Source organism: Pogoniulus pusillus, chromosome Z, assembly GCF_015220805.1.
Source record: "Pogoniulus pusillus isolate bPogPus1 chromosome Z, bPogPus1.pri, whole genome shotgun sequence".
In the NCBI taxonomy this organism is placed as follows: domain Eukaryota; kingdom Metazoa; phylum Chordata; class Aves; order Piciformes; family Lybiidae; genus Pogoniulus; species Pogoniulus pusillus.
The window spans coordinates 11,782,365-11,802,158 of NC_087309.1; the positions used below are offsets into that span (position 1 = coordinate 11,782,365).

Genomic DNA, 19,794 nt, shown 5'->3' on the forward strand with positions numbered 1-19,794 from the left:
AGCTAGTATCAGTGTCAAGCTAATCATGTGAGCAAAAGAAATATAAGCTTTAGTGTAACCATATAATTAATCTCATGGCTGTATGGCTACAAACTAGGAGCAACCTGGTAGTGTTGGGAGCATCCTCCTACCCTGGCCCCTGAACATAACCCTCTCTCATGCTCACTTGACAAAGGTCCCTTTTGTTTTTTGGTCCCCAGTTTGGCAGTCAGGGAGTCCATGGAAAATGTGCTGGGGCAATGCAGGAGTTACAGGTGTGGACACAGGGAGGAGGTTTGTGCTGCTGTTCATGTTGTCCAGGGGCTTCTCTTTCTTAGGCTCCCCATACTGCTCTTCAGGGGACTAAATTTATGCATGGAATAAAACAAAATCAAACCCAGGTCTCTCAATCTTTCTTCATAGGAGAGATGTTCAAGTTCTGCAGTCATCCTTGTAGCTCTCCATTGGACTCTCCTCAGCAGATCTCTGTTTCTCTTAAACTGGGGAGCCCAAAACTAAACACAGTATTCCAGGTGTAGTCTCACTAGGGCAAAGTAGAGGAGAATAACCTCCCTAGGCCTGCTAGACACACTTTTCCTAATGCATCCCAGGATACCACTGTCCCTCTCGGCTGCAAGGGCACATTACTGTCTCGTGGATAACTTGCTGTCCACTAGGACTCCAAGGTCTTGCTCCATTGAGCTGCCTTCCAGTAGGATGACTCCTAGTCCATATTGGTGCTTGCTGTTATTCCTCCCCAGATGCAGGACTATGAATTTGTCCTTGTTGAACCTCATGAGGTTTGCCTTTGCCCAGCTCTCGGCCTGTCCAGATCTCACTGGATGGCAGCAGATCCTTCCAGTGTGTTGCCACCCCCACCCCCATGCCCCGTCCATGCCCTGTCCATTTTTGTATCATCAGCAAACTTGCTGAGGGTACACTCAATCCCCTCATCCCACTCAATTAACCAAAGAGGTGACTCTTGGTGTATGATTATGTAAAAGAAGAACTGGACCTGCAGGATGAGTTCTACAGTGTGGTCAGCTGCCACAGACTGTTCAAAAAGGAAACTTCACATCTCCAAAAAAAACTAACATGAAGCTAAGGATAAGTAATCTCTAATCCACAAATGCAGGGATATCCTAGTGAAAAATCCAAAATGGATCAGAAATCCAAGACAGATCCTGACCATGTAGCCTATAAACACGATGACTGAGATCTAAAATGAGTACCAGATGCTACTGATAGGTGGTGCCTACAATGAAGACATGCTGAACCCATCCAGCCCAAGCAAAACACCTTGTAGATTAAATTTGTATTAGCTGAAGCCTGTAGATTGCTTTAGCAAGAAAAATTGAGCCTGGGTGTTAAGATGATCTGGATCAAAAGAAATCCACATTAGGTTTCCTTCTTAAAGAGCGCTGAGCACGTTTTGGCACTGTTTTTTGTAATGGTTTTAGAAAGAAAGTATTTGGAAACAGATGCAGCATGTTTCTTTGTATTAAATCCAGGCTGTGGAATAAAACTATGCTTTCTGACTGCACAGAATGGTCAGAAGATTCCTGGATCAAAATCCTTCCTAAATCTCATGCATGTTTTAAGGAAGGCTCTTGAAACATTAATAAGTGGCGAGCGGACGGCACGTTCTGACACACGCTGGGAAGTACGTACAGATAAAATGCAGGATGGCTGGTGATGTGTAGAAAGCAAACAAGATCTGGGCTTCCACTTTGAATATCATAAGGTACAGACCACAGCTTTAATGGAGGCTATTCTAGCATAAAATGAAATACACATCTGAAACAATCTCTGCAGTCCTGGTTTAGGGCACTGGGGAGAGTAATATAAAATGACTCCAGGGTGGAGCACAGGTTGCTGGAGGGGCAGCCTCTGCTGTAACCTACATTATTTTTGTAGTTAAAGAGAAGGGGAAAATGACAGGAAATCCTATTAAGCAGGTACACGTGGGCAGTGCCTTTGCCAGGGGGCGTTAACCCCTGAGCACACAGCTTGTGCAGCCCTCCATGCCACACAACTCCCATTAGCTGGTGTGCTGGTAGTGCAAGTAGTGCCTGAGCATGCTGCTAGTTGTTTGCAGAGGAGTAAAATGTTCTGTCTTCTTGGATGTTCTGAATATGCACCACACCAAGGCTTGCATTGCTCCTGACGAAGGTGTGTTTAAGCAGCATTGTGCTCCTGCATCATCAGCAGAGGGTCTGGCCTTGTTCTCCTGTCCCATGGTCATAGGATCATAGAATGGTTTAGGTTGGAAAAGACCTCAAAGCTCATCCAATTCCAACCCCCCACCATAGGCAGGGACACCTCTCACTAGCACAGGTCACTTAAGGCCTCATCCAACCTGGCCTTGAACACCTCCAGGGAGGGAGCATCCACAGCCTCCCTGGGCAACCTGTGCCAGTGTCTCACCACCCTCACTGGAAAGAACTTCTTCCTAACATCTAGTTTAAATCTGCCCTCTGCCAATTTAAACCCATTACCCCTTGTCCTGTCATCATGCAGTTGAGGTTGGGGTCTGTGGCTGTGAAATGGCACCAGCCTTTCTATCCTCTGGCCCTTCTCTCCTTTACATCCTTCTCACGCTCTTTTTGGGAATGTGTCACAGCTAAATTGCTTCCAGTAGAGCAAGTGGAGCAAAACAAGGGGAGCACCTGGAGACACCACCCTGGATCAGATTGCCAGCAGCATCCTGATGAGGTAGATGACCTCCTGGCAGATCTGAAAATCCCAATCTGAGAGACAGGCAGCAGTAGATGTGCAGTGCCCTCCCAGACTGCAGCAGTGCCTTGCTGCCTCTAGCTATGAACTAGTCAGTGTGAAGTACATTTTCCCCTTATTTGTTGACCCTTCAGACTTGTAATGAGATGTACATCATGTACTGTGTGTACAAAGTCTTGCTGCTGGACGGTTCAGATTGCTGTTATCATGCAGAGAAAACAAAACCCATCAATAGCTGCGCTCCCCTAGGCTGCTGAGCACCCTGTGCAACATTTTACACTCAGCAGAGCCTAGCCAAGTTAAAAATAGTTCTTGTTGTCGAAATACCTCTTGGTAGTGAAAAATGTCCTTAAGACATTTTGTTAAATGGTAACCTTTGGACCAAGCAGAGTAAGGAAAAATCAGAACATAGTCTTCAGCAGTGAAAAAAAAAAATTGTCTTAATTGTGCAATACAGGAGAAAGGTTAAGTGCACAGAAAACTGGCATCATCTCAGGGATAGAAGGAATGGAATTTAAATAGAGATCTAAGGGTGAGTACATAATGTAAGATATTATATCTTTGTGAAGTATTTTTCCCTTGGTGCCTGAAAGATTATCTGAGAGAAAATGTCTAGCTTATGTAGTGGATGGAGGTCTTGCTGGGAGTCTGAATTCAAGGCAGGGTAAAACCTAGCCTTTTACTTATTTTTGTTTGCTTGTTTCTGAGAGGTAATGGAAACTCTGAATTTGGCCACCAAGTTATAATTTCTGAAAACAAGCTTAGATGGGTGTTTCTGCCCTGGGGAGGGGGGGGGGACATGTTAATGATAACAGATTGATTTGAGCAAATATATCATCCTGTGTAAAATCTCAAACCTGGGCCATACACTGTAAAGAAGTAATTGTATTAAGTCAACAGAAATCAAAATTGAACAGAGGACGTTACCAAGACAAAAGCAAACAGCAAATAAAGATTGAGAGGTGAAAGATGGCTTCATTTATTTCTTTCATTTTGATAACTGTTAGCTGGTGTTAAATGTAGCAGATAAGACAAATTACTTTAAGACTGTGTGAACTTGAGGTTATTATTCTTGTTTTATTTTAGCAGTGCTAACAGATTTTCATTTATCTGTTTTCTGCTTTCCAGTCTTGAGTTACTGCTTTGTATCTTGAAGTTAGATACAGTATATTTAATGCCATTCAAATCCTCACTGTTGGGCACGAACTGATACTTTATTATTCTGGCAGTGCATACTTAGTGAATAGGAGAACAGCAGGGTGAGAAGGATTTATCCCCTACAGATTTGTAGTAAACACTTAATAAATTCCATGATCACATAAAATAAGTTAAATATGAAGTGATGTCAGAGCTACAAAACGTAGGCACATTGCATCACTGTTTGGAGTCCTGTGGAATATTCTCTCAAAATTAGTTTCAGTTTTTTGTTTGTTTTGTTTTTTTTTTTTTTTTCATGCATGTAGTAGATTTTAAAAATAATCAGCTTATAAAAACTGTAAATGCATAAAATAAGCTCTAATATGGCTGCTTATGAAGCAGAAATGCTTTGCAAACAGCTATCCACCCACAAAGCCCAACCTCTGGCTACAGGGGTACATATGGAATATACATTCCAGTAGAGGGCTTGCGGGAAGCAGTGGAAGAGAGTTAACAATAGAGTCAGTCTTGCCTCTCCCCTGGCAAGGAAACCCCCAAGCAAGCAAGCAAACAAACAAAAAAAAACCAAAAAAACCCCAAACCAGGCCACTGGAGATATTTTGGTTTTAATTCTGTTTCAGTGACTACTGAGCTTTCATATTTGAAACATCAGTTAGCCTTAACAGAGGAAGTTTGAGCATAAGCTGCTTGGGACGCAGACCCCATAGCCTTATTTTGCATATAAATTACTGATAGTATTTTAAGTGTTATAAAAATAATCATTATGGATAAATGGAGTAATACAATTGAGAGGCAGACTTTCCCAACAGCTCTCAGTACTGCTTATGACTTGTTTTTCATATTCTACCCAAGAAACTTGGCCTTCTGTAATAGGAGAAAGTATTCCTGACTATAGCCCATGTAAGTAAGAAGCACAGATGAAGAGTTTGCTTATGCTCAGGGACAAGATGGTGTGGTCAGCAGGAGCAGGGAGGTCATTCTGCCCCTGTACTCTGCACTGGTTAGACCACACCTTGAGTACTGTGTTCAGTTCTGGGCCCCCCAGTTTAGGAGGGACATTGAGATGCTTGAGCGTGTCCAGAGAAGGGCGACGAGGCTGGTGAGAGGCCTTGAGCACAGCCCTACGAGGAGAGGCTGAGGGAGCTGGGATTGGTTAGCCTGGAGAAGAGGAGGCTCAGGGGTGACCTTATTGCTGTCTACAACTGCCTGAGGGGTGGTTGTGGCCAGGAGGAGGTTGCTCTCTTCTCTCAGATGGCCAGCACCAGAACGAGAGGACACAGCCTCAGGCTGCGCCAGGGGAGATTTAGGCTGGAGCTGAGGAGAAAGTTCTTCACTGAGAGAGTCATTGGGCACTGGAATGGGCTGCCCGGGGAGGTGGTGGAGTCGCCGTCCCTGGAGCTGTTCAAGGCAGGATTGGACGTGGCACTTGGTGCCATGGTCTAGCCTTGAGCTCTGTGGTAAAGGGTTGGACTTGATGATCTGTGAGGTCTCTTCCAACCTTGGTGATACTGTGATACTGTGATACTGTGAAGACACCAGAACTCTTGAAGGTCTTGTCTGCCTGCAATTTGCACATAAAACCCCACTAAAGATTAAGGGCTGCAATGTTTTCCATCAAGCCTGGAGCCGTTTGGAATGTTTTTGGTCTTGGGCACTTTTCTGTATGCCCTATGAACTTGCAGTGGGTTTGCAGCCAGCACAAAAGGATGAGGGAGTTAACTCCTAGCTGACCCCCCCCCGGATGGCTCTGGGGTATGCTGACTGTGGGCTGTGGTATTCAGCTTTCCAGGGCTCATTGTGATCATTGTGTGTTGGAACTATTAGACTTGCTTCCTTGCTTCTTCTTCTTCTTTTTTAAAGCAAGCAAACGAATAAATCAACACAAAAATAAACCAAAACTCCCATTTTGTTCTGATGTGCAAAAGAAATCGTAAGGGAAAAGTTTTCCCTTCAGCATTCATCCCATAGTGTGTGATGCAGGAATGGGGCTATCAGGAGGTGGTATTTGCAGAAGCTTAGGGAACCTGATGGTCTAAGTGCAAACTGTGGAGAGATCCATTTGGAGGTCAGGGAGGGATTTTTGTATTTACACTGGCATGGCTGGGAGCAGAACATGGCCTTTGCAGTCTCTGGCTCTGCCTTGGCGTGCAGAACTCCTGTGCAGTGTTAACCCTCTTTTATGTAATTTTTGTGGTATCTGGCTATGTTCTGAATTTTGCTGTTTTCTTTCAGGGAAAAAAAGTGGAACATCATACTGTTTTTCTGGGTTATGTGCAGTCTTGGATGCCTATTGTGTTTTCAAAGGAATTTCACTTAAATCTGTATATTCATTTTGCTGCCCATCAGATCCACTGAAGTCTGGGATCTTGGAAACATGTACCATATAATTGACTTTACCTCTGTTTGTTTTGTGTTCAGGGAATCAGACATCTGTTGCCCAGGGCACAGGACCATTGGGAGAATGTAAATCATAGACTCATAAAATCAGTCAGGGTTGGGAGGGACCACAAGGATCATCTAGTTCCAATGCCCCTGCCATGGGCAGGGACACCCTACCCTAGATCAGGCTGGCCACAGCCTCCTCCCACCTGGCCTTAAACACCTCCAGCCATGGGGCCTCAACCACCTCCCTGGGCAACCCATTCCAGCCTCTCACCACTCTCACGCTCAACAACTTCCTCCTCACCTCCAGTCTGAATCTCCCCACCTCCAGCTTTGCTCCATTCCCCCTAGTCCTGTCACTCCCTGAGAGCCTAAAAGGTCCCTCTCCAGCTCTTTTGTAGGCCCCCTTCAGATACTGGAAGGCCATAAGAAGGTCACCTGAGAGCCTCCTCTTCTCCAGACTGAACAGCCCCAACTCTTTCAGTCTGTGCTCATAGCAGAGCTGCTCCAGCCCTCTGAGCATCCTTGTGGCCCTTCTCTGGACATGCTCCAGTATGTCCACATCCCTCTTGTAATAGGAGCTCCAGAACTAGATGCAGTATTGCAGGTGGGATCTCACCAGAGAGGAGTAGAGAAGAAGAATCACAGAATCATAGAATGGTCTAGGTTGGAAGTGACCTCAAGGATCATCCAGCTCCAACCCCCCTGCCATAGGCAGGGACATCTCCCACTAGAGCAAGTTGCTAAAGGCCTCATCCAACCTGGCCTTAAACACCTCCAGAGAGGAAGCAACCACAACCCGTTCCAGTGTCTCACCACCCTCACTGGAAAGAACTTCTTCCTAACATCTAGTCTAAACTCCCCTCTTCCAATTTAAACCCACTACCACTTGTCCTGTCATTACAAGACCTTGTAAATAGTTCCTCACCTCCCTCAACCTGCTGGTCACAGTTCTCCTGATGCAGCCCAGGATCTGGCTGGCCCTTCGGGCTACAAATGCATGGTGCTGGCTCATGTTGAGCTTCTCATCCAATAGCACCCCCAAGTCCCTCTCCTCTGGGCTTCTCTCCAGCCTGTCACTGCCCAGGCTATATTTGTGCTTGGGATTGCCTCTACCCAGACGCAGGACCTTGCACTTGGTCTTGTTGAAGCTCCTGAAGTTGGCTTCTGCCCACATCTCCAGCCTGTCCAGGTCCCTCTGGATGGCATCCCTTCCCTCCAGCATGTCTGCTGCACCACACAGCTTGGTGTCAGCAAGCTTGCTGTGTCTATGTCTTTTGTAAAAAACAAATGTTTCTGGTGCTTCCAGCTTTGGAAGGTAATGGTTGGAATAAGGCTTAAAAGCAGTGCAGTTCTAGGTGCTTGGAAACAGACCTAGGACTTGTGAACTCTCCTCCTTTGCTTCCTCAAAGTGTTCACTTCTAATCCTAACACGTTACTGAAACTCAGTTCGGTGACATTCAGTTTGTCTAAGTGTGGCTCTGAGGTGATTTGTATCGTTGCTCTTTTTCTGAGTGTGAATCAAGAATTTATGTGTGCAAAGATGATGACAAGTTAAAAAAAAAAATAACACCAGTCCCCAAAATGCCATGTAGCATTTTCCCTGTGCAGTGGCATGAGATGCAACTGCAACTTTATTTATCGACTGCTGTGCAAAATTGTTTCATCAGACCACAGTGCCTCCATCCTTAATTTTCTCTGTCCTTCATTTCATACTCCTGAAAATCAAGCTAGAAAGGAATTTAATGTCTGACTCTGTGGGGCAGTAGAGGATGGTCTGTTCTAAGAAATTCTTGTTGCTTGCATATGTATGAAGCCAATTTTCCTTTGATAGAGTTGTTCTACATATTTATAAATCAGTGCTCTATCTGTAAAAAAATCATATGACTCATATCTTGTTTTGGCTTATATCAACAGATTAGAGAGCAGCCAGGAAGAAAGGGACCTGGGGGTACTGGCAGATAGTAGGCTGAAGATGAGCCAGCAGTGTGCCCAGGTAGCCAAGAGAGCCAATGGCATCCTGGCCTGCATCAGGAACAGTGTGGCCAGTAGGACAAGGGAGGTTATTCTTGCCCTGTACTCAGCACTGGTCAGGCCACACATGAATGCTGTGTCCAGTTCTGGGCCACTCAATTCAAGAGAGATGTTGAGGTGCTGGAATGTGTCCAGAGAGGGGTGACAAAGCTGGTGAGGGGCCTGGAACACAAACTCTATGAGGAGAGGCTGAGGGAGCTGGGATTGTTTAGCCTGGAGAAGAGGAGGCTCAGGGCTGACCTCATTGCTGTCTACAACTACCTGAAGGGACATTGTAGCCAGGTGGGGGTTGGTCTCTTCTGCCAGGCAACCAGCAACAGAACAAGGGGACACAGTCTCAAGTTGTGCTGGGGGAAGTCTAGGCTGGATGTTAGGAGGAAGTTGTTGGCAGAGAGAGTGATTGGCATTGGAATGGGCTGCCCAGGAAGGTGGTGGAGTCGGTGTGCCTGGAGGTGTTCAAGAAGAGACTGGCTGAGGCACTTAGTGCCATGGTCTAGTTGACTGGCTAGGGCTGGGTGCTAGGTTAGGCTGGATGATCTTGGAAGTCTCTTCCAACCTCGTTGATTCTATGATTCTACTCTGAAGTGCACATCTGCATGTGTGTGTATAACATCTATAAATGCTATCAATATTTTAAAAAATAAGAGCTGAGAATATTCCCCAAAATATCAATGGGTTGTTAGCTCCTAAACAGACCTAGAGAAGCTCTGTGCAGCTGTCACCAAGCTGGAGAGTGACCGACAGGTTTGGACCTTCCTGATTCCCAAGAGCCTGCATCTGTGCTCTTGTCCAGGGCACTTGGTCCTTGCCTGAACCTAAGTAGCTCATATGCATCCTTGTGCCGTGGGGACCCTCCATGCCATTTCCCTCTCTGCTGTGCCTCCTCATGCCAGCCTGGGGGAGAAACCACCTTCTCACATTCTCTGCCTGCTTCTGCCTAAATTTTACCAGACAGGACTTAGAATTTTCCTTTGCATTTGCATAAGAAGTTAAGTCATATTTTGTGGCCCATAGGATAAACATTACACGGAGCTCTCTGAACTTCCAGTATCACAGAGGACTGGCAGGATAACCCCTGCGGTCTGTCTTCCCCTCTGGGTTTATGACTGTAGACTAGTTAGGGAGACAAAAGGAGGCATCCCAGTGTGTGATTCCTGCTCCAAAACTCTTTTGTATTATTATAATAAACAGTTTATGGGCACAACACAGGCAATTTTTAGAGCAGAGACTCAGGACAACCTCTCCTCCCAGATGAGTGTCCTGAATTTTGGATTCTGTATTGCACAGAGGAATACCATAAAAAGAAAAGGTGACAGGGCTTTAGGCAGGAGTCATTTGGAGACTATTCATTTTTCTAGACAAGTAATATGGGTGGGCATTTTTCTCCTCTTGAACAGAGGCTGCTAAACTTGCTGTCTATATCCTGGATGAACTCCCCAGTCCCAGTACAGAGGATGGATGTACCCATCACACACTCCTCTCACTGTGCTCAAAATCTGATCTCCACTTTTTAAAATGAAGGAGCTCGTGAGTTTTTTTTTTTTTTTCCCTCGGGAGATGTCAGGCCATGAATCACTGTTGGAAGGGAGGTATTTCCTGGTTAGCAGCACTGAGCCCCAGAAAGAGGCACATCCCAAGGTTTGAAAGCCTCCCTTTGGGTATGTTAACTATTGGTGTGTTTAGTTTTGGCACCTAATTAACTACCTGTGCTGCCTGGAAACTAAGGCACTGACACCAGGCTATGCATTTTGCTCTAAGGAACAAAGCTGAATCTTTTCTATCTCCTCTGAACTCCTCTTTCCCTCTAAGCTCCTGAAAGCTTGAAAATCATGCTGGAAATCCTGAAAAACAGGAGGGACTGTTCTTTGCATGTAGGGTAGCCACATCTCCCGTGAGCAAAGCTAAGATGTTAAAAGCTAGCTTCAACACAGCATGGGACTTAGTGGAAGAGTTTCATCCTTGTCTATCTTGATTAAAGCCTCACCTGTTCACTTCTTGGGCAACTATAATTTTGAATTTACTTCTTTTTAGTAAAGTTACAGCAGTGGATTGCTCCTGGTATATAAGGTCAGAACTTCTGTCATCAAAATTCGACTGTGACTGTAGTTGTGTACTTGAGTCTTCAGACGTGAAAAATGCAATATTGTGTATAACCTGACTGCTGTTAGGCCTGCCGGGAACTGTCTGCCATGCACCTGAAAAATGGCCCATAGACGTTAAATGACAGCCTGTGATAAAGACATTTGGCTTTGGTGCATCAGACCACACTCCAGGGAAGAAAAGAAGCCCTGGTCCTTGTGTGGAGGCAGCTGTGGAGATTTTCATTTGGATGCCTCGAGTGGATACATTTTCAAAGCAGGGAAAAGTATGCAGGATGCCTTTCAACGGGAGCGTGGTTTGCATGGAGCAAGCGTGCAGAAGGGAAAAACACCGAGCGCCCCTGGGAAGCGACCTGCTGAGGTCCCCCAAGGCAGCGCCGGGCTGCCCTGATCTCCCCCCGCTATACCCCGAGGCTTTTACGTGACAGCTTCGGGGAGAGGGTGGGAGGCAGAGGCGAGGGGCCGGAGCCGGCAATAGGCATTGAGTCGAGGGGGCGGGGACGACACTCCGGTGCTGTGCCCCGCAGCCTCTGCCCCCGTCAGTGCTCGGCATTCCCGCCTGCACGGCGCGGCGGGGCGGCCGGGGCGCGGAGCGGGGCGGGGCGGCGGCGCGGGGCCGTGCGTGGCAGCCTGCAGCCGCGCCCCGCGCTCGGGAGGCGGCGGCGCCGCTGCCGAAGGTGCCTTCTCGCCGGCGGCAGCAGCAGCAGCAGGAGCAGCCGCCGAGCAGCCGCCGCCGCCGGCGCGCAGCGGCTCCGCGGCTGAGTGCCGGCAGGTGATTAAGCGCATGAGCGAGGGGCTGCCGGCGGGGATTAGCTGCGGCCAGCGGCTGCTGCGAGGAGGCTGAGCCCGGCGCGGGGACAGGAGAGGCAGAGAGGTGCGCGGGGCGCGGAAGCCGCAGTCACAAGTTGTGTTAGCGGCTGGTGCGGGGGCGGGTGCACGGCTGCCAGGCGGCTCTGAGCGGGTCCGGGCGGACGGCGGGTGCTTGGGGTGCCTCGCGGGATCCGCCGCGGCCCCGGAGCCGCAGCGCAGGCGCTGGGCGGCTGCCGAGTCGGGGGCTGCGGGAGGCTAGAGGTGCGGGAAGCCCTCCAGACCCGAGCTGGGGGCTCCTGACTCGGAGCTGGGCAGAAACTTTAGTTCTGGTCTGGCATGAGGGGGCGCTTCCCCGTGGGGAGAGCGCTCTGTCCAAACCCTCCGCGCGGTTTGCCTATAGAAAATCTCAGCGACTCAAGTCACAAAATGCTTTCCTGTAGGACATATGAATAACAGATTCTTAAAATGAAAGCACTGCTGAAAACCTTGCAGAGGAGCTTCGCTTGGCAAGCGTGTATACCGAAGGCTTTTAATTAAAAAAAAATATATTGTCTTCCAGCTGGTTGCAAAAAATAGACCTGAGTTATCACTTCCTAAATATGATTCCTGGCTTTCAGTTAGGATGGCTTTTGATCTCATTCAAGTGCCACAGCCATGATGTTCTCTAAATATCTCCTAATCCTCAGGCAAACAGAAGTCTGTCGTTGTTTAGTAGGGTTTTGTACATGTAGGGCATAGGCGTAGTTCATTCTTACTTCTTATTTACTTTACCTTGATACGGATTCAATGCTTCTGCTCAGCCCTGTGTTTTGGCAGGGTCTTCTCTTGCAGCGGAACTAGGGGGACCTCCTAAATAAAGCTAACAAGTAAAATATGCTTTGAAATGGAGTGCAGACGGGAAGCATGCTAAGTATTGTGTTGCACAACAGCTCACATTTTGTGTGTGCCGTTCAGCTCACAAGACTCAGGATTTTGTGAATTCATGCACAGTCTAAACTGGACCCTGTGCTCTTTGGAAATAACCGTCTCGAACAGCGGCGACTGTCATGACACAGGTCAATTCCGCTGTCTCCCAGCAGTGGTTGTGATGCCTGACACCTCTGGTCAGGTTATTGGTTAGAAACATGGATATGTCCTAAGTTTATGGTTCCAAAATATTTTCAGATTACTGAATTACGAAGAATTAGTGGGGTTTCCTGGCTCATGTGAGTGTCTTCCCGGCTTCTCTAGAGGTGTTTTGTGAGTTAGGCTTTCGTCTGAAGCATTCTAAATCATTGTTCGTGGGTGGCCAGCCTTTACAGTAAAAACTGGGGGTCCCTACCTAGTTTCTTCACCTTCCCCTCCCAACCTTCGCACCCTTTCTTCACGGTAGGGAGCGTCTCTTTGGCTCCATCTCCTGGCTCTAAAAGAGGATCCCCCTTCGCAGATGGTATGGAGGGATGGGAAGCCTCCCGGTGGTACTAGTAAAAGGTGGGTGAGAAAGATGATGAAGGTTTCTTATTGGACTTGAACTGTAATCTTGAGACCTCTTACAGCAGGATACTTCCACTTCCCAGCTGGAGTGAGCATTAGATCCTTTTTTTTTTTTTTTTGGTGGGAAGAGGGTGTATTTCTCATGTTACTTCTTTTGTTTTTCTTACATTTTGGCAAGACTTTAGATATTGTGACTAAATATTATCACAGTATTTAAAAAACTCATAATTCAGGCTTTCATTCCTTGCGTGGATCTGCTGTAAGGGTTAGTCATCTCAAATGGTGTATCTCTGTGTGCGCTGCTGCGGTGGAAGTTTGTTAGTGGCATGTCCTTTATGTCATGATTTTTCTTTGTGGTCGGGGAAGTGTGGCGCCCACAATTTACTAAGCCACTTAAAATAGAAAACCTGTGGCAGTATGGAGGGATCCTGCTGTGATTTAGCAGGTGTGTGGCTGCATGGACTTTGAGTGTGAGCAGAAGGAATCCTGTGCCAGAGACTAATTGATAGGAATCTTCCTTTGTGAGGTATCTTCAGAATGCCCTGGTTTTAGCGAAGAACAACTTTTTTCAAGTGCAGAAGACAGGAGGAAAAGAGTCTTAACTGGACTGTAGAGGCAGGGTGCCTCTTCTGCCTGTGGCAGCCAATCTTTTGTGTCTACCCAGCATACCTTAAAGTGAAAGAAGAAGGTGGCAGGGTTTGTTCTGACACTGATCATCAGGCCTGTTTGAGGGAGCAGAGCAATAAGCTGTAACTTTCTGAAACTGTCAGGTATGTGAAATTTCCAAGATACTATTTTTTAGCTTCTGTGTGAGTGTTCTGTTTAGTATACCAGATGCCAAACAGGCCTATGTACGTCAGTGCCATTTAATGCTTCATTAAGTGTGATAAATCATGTGGTCTTAGGGTAAGGACTGACAAAAGCAGCCTGGTGTCATGTCAGTGTTATCTGTTTTCATTTATTTGTCATTCGCACTCAAAGCAGTTATAGCCCTCCCTATGGACACTGTTTTTACCTGTGTTACTGTAGTGTCCCCTCTTTCATGTAAAGATATTCCTCCTTACACATGCAGTCTGGCATCAGGGGAGCTGTGGGAAGGAGGATAGCCGCAGGAGGGATATGAAGGCCCACTGCTTCTCTGTGATCATCCCGAACCTCTCCCTTGAGGCTGAACATTGGTAAGCCCACAGAGACCACAGTAGAGGGGGGGGAAAAAAGATACTTTTTAGTACATTTGCTCTGCTTACCTTCTGAAGTCAATGCCTAGCTTTTTACCATGCATTGTGCCTGCTACAACTATAGAGTCACCACCACCAGCCCTCCAAGGCTGAGCTATTTTCTGGCTTAGGTATCACCAAGAGACACGCAAGCTACATTCTAGCTACGAAACTTGTGTGTGTGGTGCGTGTCTTATTCAGATGTTATTTCCTTAATAAAATTGTTTATTTGGTGTAAAGAGTTGTTGGCTGTTTAGGGTCTTAGAATCATAGAATCAGCCAGGTTGGAAGAGACCTCCAAGATCAGCCAGTCCAACCGATCCCCCAGCCCTAGCCAGTCAACTAGACCATGGCACTGAGTGCCTCATCCAGTCTTTTCTTGAAGACCTCACTGGATGGTGCCTCCATCACCTCCCTGGGCAGCCCATTCCAATGCCAATCACTCTCTCTGGCAACAACTTCCTCCTAACATCCAGCCTAGACTTTCCCTGGCACAACTTGAGACTGTGTCCCCTTGTTCTGTTGCTGGTTGCCTGGGAGAAGAGGCCACCCCCCACCTGGCTACAGTGTGTAGTCTTGTTCCCTGTCCCCCTCTAGCTGTAGGATAGAACAATTCTGTTCTCTCTAGCTTGTTTTTTAAAGTTAATTTAAGGTACAGTCCGTAGAGATGTGATTGCAGAGAATTGAGGGGATAGCCTGTTTAATATGTGTGAGTAGAAATGCATGCTTTTGTGGGTACTGTGTGTTTCTGAAGGAGAGGAATGCTTCAGAGAATTTGATTGGGATGCTGCCTACAGTCAGCCTTGTGAAAATGCTGGCTGCAGGAGCTCTAGTGAAGTCTGAGCTAGCTGAGTATGTCCCAACAAACTCATGCATGTACGCATTTATTCATCATAGACAGAAACATGTGTCTTGAGTCCTGTCACTTCTGTTCTTCTCCATCCTTCCTCCTTCTCCAGACCTTGCCCTGTGGTAGCTGTTACTTGGGCAGAGAGGGTCAATTCACTGTGAAGCTGATGCTGCCTGTGAGGGTATGTCCAGTGTGTTCAGCAGGACTCAGTACCTCCGTTCTACCTGAGAGACAGGAAACATTTTGCTTGTTGTAGGAATGCCATTAGTTCTGGAGTAAATGCATTTCCTGTTTTCCTAGGCTAAGGACTTGTAACAGCCTGAGGTTGCTAATGAGAAGTAGTAAGTTCAGTTAAAACACACAGTGGAATTCCATTATTGTAGCCCAAAATGTAATAAATGAACAAGAGCTTAACCCAGGATTCAGGGGAAAAACTCAGGGAAGCTTTACACAGGGATTTAGGACTCATTCACTTCTGCAGAGTGCTCCTTAAATGCTCATAGTGTTCAGTGATTGAAGTCACTTGTTACTTGAGCCAAAAGCATCAATGCCCTGATCCATTTTTCTAGAGCTGTAAAAAAACTGTGGTGTGTTGAAACATTTTGGCTTCAGGATCATCTTGACTAGTCTTGATTGCTCTGGCATTCCAGAGGTCCATCTCCAGGTCTTCTTATTGTAGAAAGGTGGTTGTAGCACTTTGATTGTCTCAGTGCAGGAGCAGCTTAGGTCAAGTAGGTCCCTAGAGCATTAAGAGAACATGGCTCTGCTGCTTCTTGACCTGCACTGGGTGCAGCATGCCTGTGCTGGCTTAGCCTTGTGCTGGAATGAGCTGACCCAGGTGTGCTGACTTTGAGGTATGTCATACTCATGTTTTAATAGTTCATAGACACTCTCCTCCTGACAGTGGGTGATGGACTAATTATAATTTTATGTGAATCTAATGAAAATCTGAAACATGAGTTGAATAATGCAAGGAAAGGTCTGTTTGCATAGCTGCCAGCATTGCTTTCTGGAGACTTAGGTTCACATTGGCATAGTTCACTAGATTTGCCCCACAGCATCTCAAACACTTCCTGTGCTCCTGGCTCCAGATGAACTATGCTGGAGCAGAAGATTCGCAGTAACTTACAAAATATGACCTTTTGTCTCAAGAAACTGTGGCACAGCTTCCAAATACTACTGTATGTACAAAATTGACAGGGAATGTGGCTGAAAATCCCTGCAGCTGCTGGTGAGCTGGGAGGGCAGCAGGGCAGTGTCAGTGTTGCTGACACAGGAGCTGAATAAAGGACCAAGAATCTCACTCTAGTGAACAGGAAGGAAACACATTTTCAAGTTCTTGGTGATAATCCAGGATGGCCAGGAATTTCTTGGTAGAGTCAAACTTCTGTACTGCTTGTTCACAGATGATCACGCAGTCTGAGGAGGGAGTAATGATATCAGGCAAAAGATCTTTGTCCTATGCCGTTGAACTCTGACCTTCCTTTTTTGGGGACAGGATGTTTTGCGATTTGGGCTGATGCAGTTGTGGGGTTTCTGTGTGCTTCTAGGTCAAAGCTGAAAGAGTAGAGAGGAGGATGCAACAGCCAAAGCAAAAAAAACATTGTAGAGATCCTTGAACACACTGACATGTAGGAAACACCTTTTGAAAGAGCTGTTTGAAATATGAGTAGCATGAGATGTAAATTACTTGCTAAGAGTTCAGCTTCAGAGACAGGATAACCATAGGGGACAGCTTGGATTGTACTGGGTATTCATCTGTCTGTCTGAAGTTTCTGGCTCTTTCCCAGATTCTTTAATGTGAAAATGTTTATTGAAAGTGACTTCTTGATTTCATGGGTCTTGACCAGTGGTCTAGGGATAAGTGTGATTTGCTGAGCTGATACTCAGTAAGATTCTTTGGGTTTGAGCATAGAACAGATTTGTTTATTGACTATGAGGCATCTCTGCTGTGAATTCCCCATTGCTTGGTTGATGATGAGCCAACTGATAAAAAAGTGGGGAAAGCTGGTTTCTTCAGCAAGGGGAAGTTATTTCTTGTGGATCTCCTGGACACAGGGCTGCAAAGGATGTAGGAATGTTTTCTGTGTGAAGTCACCTCATTTTTTTGATGTTATTTATGAAATGCAAGAGCAAAGAAAGTAAAATTGTTTTGATAGGCACCACTAGACACCACCTGCCTGACAAAACCCAATAGTGATGAAGCAGCAGTAAAACTATGCTGCCCTGTTGAATTCCCTATGCTGGTGTATGAATAGCAGAGTAAGGAGGAAAGAGTGAGAAAGGGCTTGTAAATGGAAAGCTTCTCTGGAGAGGTGAATTCATCTACAAGAGGTAGCAAAGGAAAAGCTCTGCAAAGTGCCCATTGGAAGGGGAAGTGAACTGAGATAGACAGGTTGCATCCTGTAGAAAAAGCATATGTATGTCTGGCTGCTTGAGGTGTCCCTGAGCCCTGTAAAGGAAGTTCTGAAGTTACAGGGCTTCAAAGGGAAGCCTCTCCACAGGCCACTCTTTCCATCTGGACTTAAATTATTTGTGACTTGCACCAATCTACAGTAATGTGGCTGTTGTCTTCTAGCTGTAAGCCCCATTTTAAACTTTGGATAAAGATAGACAGTCTCTCATGCCTTTTCAATCCCAGCTGCTGCAACCCTTTTAAAGTCTAGCTTTCACATAACTATGAAGGGCTTTCCAATGCAGCTTCTAAAGCAGAAGTTTAGACCAGCCAAATGTGTTTTCTGAAGTTATCCTTCTTCCCCTCCAGGGAAGAAACTTCTAAAGAAGCCACCATGCAACCACAGTACTTGAGCAGCCTTGTGGAAACAGCTGTTGGGGGTGGTGAACTGGAATCTGGATCATGGCTGAAAAGTTAATTTTGCCATTAAAATAAAATTTAAGAGAGTCCAGCTGCCTGCAAAATGCAGCAGCTGTGTTGAGCAGCCAGGAAGCTCCTGGAGGAAAAGAGGAAAATATGTTTTATATTGTCTTTCATGAGCTCATCTGGCCTTTAAAAACAAACATGAAGTCAGCCAGAGGCAGTTGTTTGTGTTGCAGGTGAATTGCAAGAGTGTGCCTGGGAGATGTGGGGACACGTGCTGCTAGTTTTAAGGACACTGCATAGAGCTGCTTATAACTTATTCAAGTCTCAAAAGCAATAATGTAAGAGTAGCTTCCACTGTGCAATCCCATTGTTTAGCAAAATTTCCTGCCAGTAGTAAGAGTAGGAAATCATTGTCTTTGGTGTGGCAATGAAGATTTTATTCTATCTAATAAATGGGGTGTTGAGAGTACTAATTCCCAAAGTTGCACCCAGGTGAAAGCAACCTGCCAGAGTCAAAGGATGGAGGGAAACTGGTTGTTTCTCTTTCTATCAATGAATCACCTAAAATGACTGTACACTTCATTGTAAGGTTTCAAGAATGAGTAGATTACAGCAACCACAAAGATAGTACATGTGAAGCCTCTCTGTGGGGAAAAAATAGTTGATGGGGGAGAAAAAAGCCTTGAATGAGCTAGTAGTATTGTTTTAGGCTTCGCTGCATTTATGGTAGCAGTGAGATGGTGGATTCACAGAAGTCATCCTCCTTCCTTGCACTTGCACTGCGTTCATAGGAATTGTGCGTGGAAGGAACGTGGAGTGTAGTTTGTACTTAGCCTGATGCAGAAGCATTCCAAACCTTTGCTGTTGAGATGGGCCAGGAGGCATAAACATCCAAAAACTTTGCCACAACATCTGGAAAAGCTATTTGTATGTAAGTATCTGAGCAAGATGGTTTTGTGTCGGGTGGATTGCCAGCCAGCCCCTGCATAATCGCACTTCTGATGCAGCACTCTTGTACTCGTCTCACGATCGCTCAGCTGTCTGCAGAAACACTCTCAAAGGGTCGTGTCAAAAGCATCAGTCATGGGGTTTTGCAGTGACTGACATTAATTAGCCTCTGTGTTTTCCTTCTCTCACTCCCATCCCCTTTTTAACTTCTTGTTTTTCCTTTGAAGTAGAGATTAATTTGGAGTAGCAAGATTGTAGTTAAACTGTCCTCGTTTGAACCTCCCTGCGCTGTTAATTTTATTGGGCAATGTTGGGGAACAGTGGAGGAATTGAGCCATGATAGTGAATCACTTGCTATCATTGATAGTTCCTAAAGCCTTCAACCGTAACTATCTCATCTCTTCCTTCTGACGTACTGTTTCTCTTCTACCCTGAGCCATTTTGAGTGAAACGCTGTGCTCTTCCACAGCATCCCTTCCATCATTTTCTTTGGACTTAATTTGGAAGCCTCCAATTTTTGGGAGGAAAGTAATCTTCTTTTTCCTGTGTAGTGACTCAGAAAGCAAATCTAAATCCAAAGTAGCTTTTACTGTGTGTCAGTACTGTGAGTCTGGGCTTCCTATATACTTCGTCCCCATGTGCCCCTGGTGATAGTAAAGGACGTGGTGGCAAGTGAGGGAAGGTCTGGGAGGTTCTGGGGCAGCAGTACAGCTCCTACATCTTGTTTGCTGGGCTCATTGGGCTGTGTATGGTGAGGAGAGACATAACCAGGACCAGGTCTGGACTTCTCACTTGGTCAGTCTTGTTTCGGGCTATCTCAGGCAACCATGCTGTAGAATTTTGTGCATTGAACAGTCAGCCTTCTGCCTAAGTTTTTCTTTTGGTAACATCTTTTCAAACAGTAATGTTTTGGTGGATATAAGCCTCCTTTTGAGGCCCACAATAAACCTATTTATGCTTGGTTTATATGCCTTTATATTTATTTTCTGTCTCTCCAAAGAGAACCTCCATTTTGCTGCAGCAAAGCCAACATTTTTTTGTCTCATGAGAGAGGTCATCCTGCTGACCTTCTCTTGCACTATTCCAGTTTCAGTTAACCTTTCTTGAACTCAGTAACCTGAAATTGCATATCGTTCCAGCTGAGACCTTACTGGTGTCTTGTATGTTTTCCCATCCCTCACTGAGACCTTGAGTAACATCTGGCTTTTCTATGCTCTTGCCATGAGCCATTAAACCACCAGTCTCTTTCTCGATCACTTCCAAGTGTTGAGCTCCCAAACTGCAGAA

General features: G+C 46.0%; 1 protein-coding gene across 4 annotated transcripts in view; it reads left to right on the forward strand.

Moving 5' to 3' along the window:
- The window catches only part of PDZD2 (PDZ domain containing 2), a 180,084-nt gene that overhangs the window by 17,903 nt on the left and 142,387 nt on the right, over nt 1-19,794 (forward strand). Inside the window, exon 1 of one of the 4 annotated variants that reach the window (XM_064176632.1) lies at nt 11,094-11,262. The exons of the other annotated variants lie outside the window; for them this stretch is intronic. The gene's annotated coding sequence lies outside the window, so the exon portion shown is untranslated. Of the gene's footprint in view, nt 1-11,093; nt 11,263-19,794 lie in introns of those variants that run through there. 4 annotated transcript variants of the gene reach the window in all.